General features: G+C 52.3%; 1 long non-coding RNA gene across 1 annotated transcript; it reads left to right on the forward strand.

Annotated features, from left to right (window-relative positions):
* Window positions 1-214: 214 nt before the first annotated feature.
* Window positions 215-4,328, forward strand: LOC142070275 (uncharacterized). The gene is made up of 4 exons (XR_012666246.1): window positions 215-318; window positions 976-1,050; window positions 2,820-2,973; window positions 4,231-4,328. It is a non-coding gene; the product is annotated as an uncharacterized LOC142070275 (long non-coding RNA).
* Window positions 4,329-5,860: the final 1,532 nt, after the last annotated feature.

Consider the following 5,860-nt stretch of genomic DNA (forward strand, 5'->3'; position numbering starts at 1 on the left):
CTCCACAATTCTCCGACCTTCAAACTTTGTCTTTTCAAAGGAAAGCTGAGGTTCTGGAGAACACAATAGGAACTTCAGAGGGGTGCTGCTCTGGTGTATGGGTTCATATTGGCGGTTGCCAGGGCCTGGCTATATGCATTGGCTTTCCTGGACTATTTGCTGTGGGAAGAACATGTCATTTGTATATTGTGCATTTCTTCCTTCTTTCTTCCTAGATGCAGAACAACGAGAGCCACATCCCCAAATTCCTGTTCCAGGCCTTACAGTACCTGGAAAGCTCACAGACAACAATAAGACATTCAGCAGCCCGATTCATTGGTAAGCAGAGCAAATTCACTTGATCTTTTCTCAATGCTTCCTTCAGAGCCCTTTTCTGGACGGCTGCTCTGTTCCCTCCAACAGCACCAGAATCCTAAAACGGGGTGTGTGTGTGTGTGTGTGTGTGTGTGAATTAACATGTATTCCAAGATGAAGGGAGCAACTTAACTGAATCGACTGCACCAACTTCCCCCGCCCACAACACTTCTTTGGCTGTGCCTAGGGGAAACCAGCAGGATGTGAATTCAATCTCCTTTGGAAGTCAGCCTCTCAGTAACTTCTGGGCCTCTGATGCTTTCTGGAATATGCTTTGTGAACAGATGTAAGGAATGTCTGGAATTTCCCAAAGGTGTCTTGGGAGAATGGCTGCATCATTAGCAGTTTTCAGGAAAGGATCTGAAAAGCCATGAGAGCCATTGTATTCATTGCAAAAAGAAAAGGAGTACTTGTGGCACCTTAGAGACTAACCAATTTATTTGAGCATGAGCTTCATTTCCACGGTATGCATCCGATGAAGTGAGCTGTAGCTCACGAAAGCTTATGCTCAAATGAATTGGTTAGTCGCTAAGGTGCCACAAGTCCTCCTTTTCTTTTTGCAAAGACAAACTAACACGGCTGTTACTCTGAAACCTGTCATTGTATTCATTGTTTGTCTAGGAAATACTATCCACCATTACTGTGATTTGTTGTCTGAAACAGTGAATGAAGATGGAATCTCCCGCCTGTATGAAGGTAAGGAAATACCTCTGTGTGTTTGGGCCTCTGTGGGAAGCACAGGGGTGCAGCACAGGGCCTGAACACATCTTTGAATGTGTCCCTCTCAGTCTAAGGACAGCGTTGAAGGAAGAAGGATGGTCACGCCAGCTTTCATCGTGGTCCCACAATCTGTGTATGGGAGCAGGGGAATTCCATGCTGAGCTAGTGTAGACATAGCCTTAGAGCTGTGTGGGGAGACTGTCTTCATCAAGGTCAGAAAGTCTCTAAAGGAAGGCCTGACCCAACTGAAAAGGGCTGTTGGTATTAAGGATGATGATGATGATGACGATTCCCCTCTGTAGGGAAAGATTCATCACCTGCCCTCCCTGGAATGGAGTGATTGCAGGCCAGGGACCTTCACTCCGAGATTGGTTATCAGCTCCTAGGAAATCCCATGAGGGCACATGGGTGACACTTTTCCCTGTGAGCTTGTCATAAATATAAAGGGAAGGGTAAACCCCTTTGAAATCCCTCCTGGCCAGGGGAAAGCTCCTCTCACCTGTAAAGGGTTAAGAAGCTAAAGGTAACCTCGCTGGCACCTGACCAAAATGACCAATGAGGAGACAAGATACTTTCAAAAGCTGGGAGGAGGGAGAGGAACAAAGGGTCTGTGTCTGTCTGGGTGCTGCTCTTGCCAGGGACAGAACAGGAATGGAGTCTTAGAACTTTTAGTAAGTAATCTAGCTAGGTATGCGTTAGATTATGATTTCTTTAAATGGCTGAGAAAAGAATTGTGCTGAATAGAATAACTATTTCTGTCTGTATATCTTTTTTGTAACTTAAGGTTTTGCCTAGAGGGGTTCTCTATGTTTTGAATCTAATTACCCTGTAAGATATCTACCATCCTGATTTTACAGGGGGGATTTCTGTATTTCTATTTACTTCTATTTTTTATTAAAAGTCTTCTTGTAAAAACTGAATGCTTTTTCATTGTTCTCAGATCCAAGGGTTTGGGTCTGTGGTCACCTATGCAAATTGGTGAGGCTTTTTATCCAACATTTCCCAGGAAAGGGGGGGTGCAAGTTTTGGGAGGATTGTTCATTGTTCTTAAGATCCAAGGGTCTGGGTCTGTAGTCACCTAGGCAAATTGGTGAGGCTTTTTACCAAACCTTGTCCAGGAAGTGGGGTGCAAGGTTTTGGGAAGTATTTTGGGGGGAAAGACGCGTCCAAACAGCTCTTCCCCAGTAACCAGTATTAGTTTGGTGGTGGTAGCGGCCATTCCAAGGATAATGGGTGTAATATTTTGTACCTTGGGGAAGTTTTGACCTAAGCTGGTAAAGATAAGCTTAGGGGTTTTTTTCATGCAGGTCCCCACATCTGTACCCTAGAGTTCAGAGTGGGGGAGGAACCTTGACAGAGCTCTTCAGGAATGAAGGCACAGGGCCACAAAGCATTTCAGGAGACGTTAGGAGCCGAAATCCCTTTGTGGATCTCGGCCTAAATGTTGTATGGTTTAATGTGGCTGCCGCTGTCACTTTCCTGTTCCATCCAAAGAACAAGTGCCCCCAATCGTCTGTGTGTGCGGGTGTGTGGAGGAGTGTCTGCCAGCAGAGGGGGAAGTTAGGCAAGAATGGGGTCTCCTCTCTGTCCAGGGCTACTTTGGGAGGAGCGGAGTTGTTGTTCTTGTGCCCTTAGACTCTTGGGGAGCTAATAGCAGGGGGCAATGGCCATCGGAAGTGGAGGTTTCCTAGGTACCAGTCACATCAGCATCACGGGGTTTTCAACCCATTTCCTCTTGGTTTCAGCTTTTCACGAAGTGCCTTTGAAATCAGACAGGACCACGTGGTACATCCTCCACAGATATTATAAATGGTTGCAGAAGCTTGGAAATCTCGTGTCGGGTTCTGCATTTGACTAGGGAACCGGGACCGACACAGACGAGCTCTTTGTCCTGCTATGGTAAATACAACAGACGCTTCTCAACTTTTTGGTGTCCCTGGCCTCTGTTTGCCAGAAGCTGGGAATGCGGGACAGGGGACTGATCAGTAGATGATTGCCTGTCCCTTCATTCCCTCTGGGGCACCTGGCATTGGCCACTGTCGGAAGACAGGATACTGGGCTAGATGGACCTTTGCTGTGGCCTTTCTTATGTCCTTATGTTTGGAACCGGGGCTGAACAAGGAGGTGGATATCAGCAGATGACCCAAAATTATGTCGATTAGTCGGGCCTAGAGAAGACTTGGAAGAAGTTGAAAGGGATCTAAGAAAGCTATGTCACTGGGCAGCCCCATGGCAGATGAAAACCAGCGCTGACCAAGGCAAGGCCATACACATGGAAAGCAGTGAGGTGAACGACTCCTCCATAGCGCTGGTGTCAGAAGCCAAAGCACGGCTGGTTGGGCCCAGTGGTTGGAGCAGGGGCACTGGGGCCTCGTGCTCAGAGTGGTGGAGGCCGAGCCAAGGGGAGCCAAGGGTTGGAGCCGGAGTCAGGAGTCAAGGGCAGGATTGGAACAGGCTGGGGAATAGGGCAAGGGCCGGATTAACAATCCCCGGCCAATGGGCGCTGCGGGGAGGCAGAGCCTACAGGCAAGATCAGCCCCCGGGACAGAGGTTCCCAGTGTGGTGCTCGTTGTGGTGACGTGGCTGGCGGGGATGAGGAACGGCAGCGTGAGGAGCCTCCTCGCCCCCACCCCAGCCAGGCAGAGCCGGCCCGGCCGCAACGCAGCACGCAGGGGTTTAGTGACTGCAGCCTGGGCCCCCCTTAGCCCTACTCCTTTCCTGAGTGCACCATTGCCCCACTTCTGCCCCATTCCCACACACTGGTACAGGGCAGAACCCTGGAGCTGATCTCTGAAATCTCTCTCACTAGAAGGAAGTCACTGCAAAGGCAGGACAACCCCACCTTTGGGCACCATGGAGGACATCTCATCCCACTGCACAGAGCCCTACATTCACACAGCTTCTCGCATGTGGTTCCCTCACTCATCAGAGCCAGGTGGAGAGAGGAAAAATTCTCCCAGACTCCCTTTTACCATTGCCAGCCCAAAGGGTAGCAGAGGTTGCGGGGGGTTGGGTGCTCTCTTTAAGAAATGCCAGCTCTCAGGGAAGTTGCCAATGAGCATCAGCAAAGTGGGGTGGGGTTGTGCTGTGGAAACCTACCCTGCTTGAAGGTTTTGTTCTTCTCATTTGGGTTCCTGCCCTTTCTCCCTCTTCCAGACATCGAGAGGCCAACAGGAGCCAATTGAGCCCACCACTGATCCCATCTCTTGTGAGATGGCAAAGCAACTTTGCATGGGAAGGAGGAGACACAAGAGGCCGAGCAGCATGTGCCGGGCTGAACCAGCCACACAGAACCCCATAGTCTAGGTGGAGAAAGCCAAGCCCGGCCCCAGCCCTGCCGGACATGCTCCAACTGGAGCACCAGTGTGTAAGCGAGCAGCTCAGACCGATGAAAATGGAGAATGCACACTGTAGGCTCCAGTCCAGAAGCAGCTCAAGCCCCTGACTGCAGAGCTCTGAGGTGCCGAGACCCAGCCACGTCCCTGGGGGCCTGCAGACATGCAAGGGAGATCGGAGACCCTGGGAGTTTCCCACGCCGGGAACCCAGAGACCCCCAGCCCATGGCCTAGAGACATCTCCAAGGAAGTAACCTGGGTGAACTAGCCATTGTCATCCGCAGTGCTGGATCCCCACTGACTCAATGGCACTGAAGGGCAGCTATACAGACTCCGGCCGTTGGGCCACACAGCATTGAGGGAGAGAGTAGCCATATTGTCCGTTGCCATCGGGCCACATGGGCGTAAGAGACAGGATAGACATATGGACAATGAGCGTTGAGCCACACAGCCCCGACGGAGCGGGCAGCCGCACGGACCCTGGTCGCTGGGCCACACAGCCCCGACGGAGAGGATGGCCGCACGGACTCTGGTCGCTGGGCCACACAGCCCCGACGGAGAGGGCGGCCGCACAGACTCTGGTCGCTGGGCCACACAGCCCCGATGGAGAGGAAGGCTGCACGGACTCTGGTCGCTGGGCCACACAGCCCCGATGGAGAGGATGGCCGCACGGACTCTGGTCGTTGGGCCACACAGCCCCAACGGAGAGGATGGCCGCACGGACTCTGGTCGCTGGGCCACACAGCCCCGACGGAGAGGGCGGCTGCACAGACTCTGGTCGCTGGGCCACACAGCCCCGATGGAGAGGAAGGCTGCACGGACTCTGGTCGCTGGGCCACACAGCCCCGACGGAGAGGGCGGCCGCACGGACTCTGGGTGTTGGGACACACACACTGCGTGGGAGGGCAGCCATTTTGACACTGGGCATTTGGCCAAACTACCCTGAGGCTTAGGGAAGTTATTTGATGTCAGCCATGGGACTTCGCCCCTTCACTCCTCAGACATCGCTCATCTGTCACCATGAGACCGACCCCATGACAGAAGACTTTTGGGGTCAAGATGCAAACAGGAGTCGAAGCAAGGAGTGGCATGTGACCCCTCTAAGAGATCCTCCCACTCCTTTACCAATCTGGGGGTGTTTTATCTCCATCCACCTGCCTCAGGAATGGATTTGAGCAATTGGGGAATGTTCTGGGGCAGAGTGACCCATCCGGAAGTGGGTCACGTGACCCTCCAAGAGCTCCTCCCATTTGGGGTGGCCTCAGCCCCTTAGGACCCACCAGAGAGGGGATTTCACCAAACATTATAAGTGCCCTGGTGGGGTGACCTGCCCGCAAGACGGGTCCATCACCCCTCCATGAAATCCCCGCACCGTCCTCTGCTAATCAGTCAGGGTTTCACACACACGCTTTAGGCCATCCCAGAAGGGAAACGTAATGATCAGAATAGGC

This window comes from Caretta caretta, chromosome 28 (assembly GCF_965140235.1).
Source record: "Caretta caretta isolate rCarCar2 chromosome 28, rCarCar1.hap1, whole genome shotgun sequence".
Classification (NCBI taxonomy): Eukaryota; Metazoa; Chordata; order Testudines; family Cheloniidae; genus Caretta; species Caretta caretta.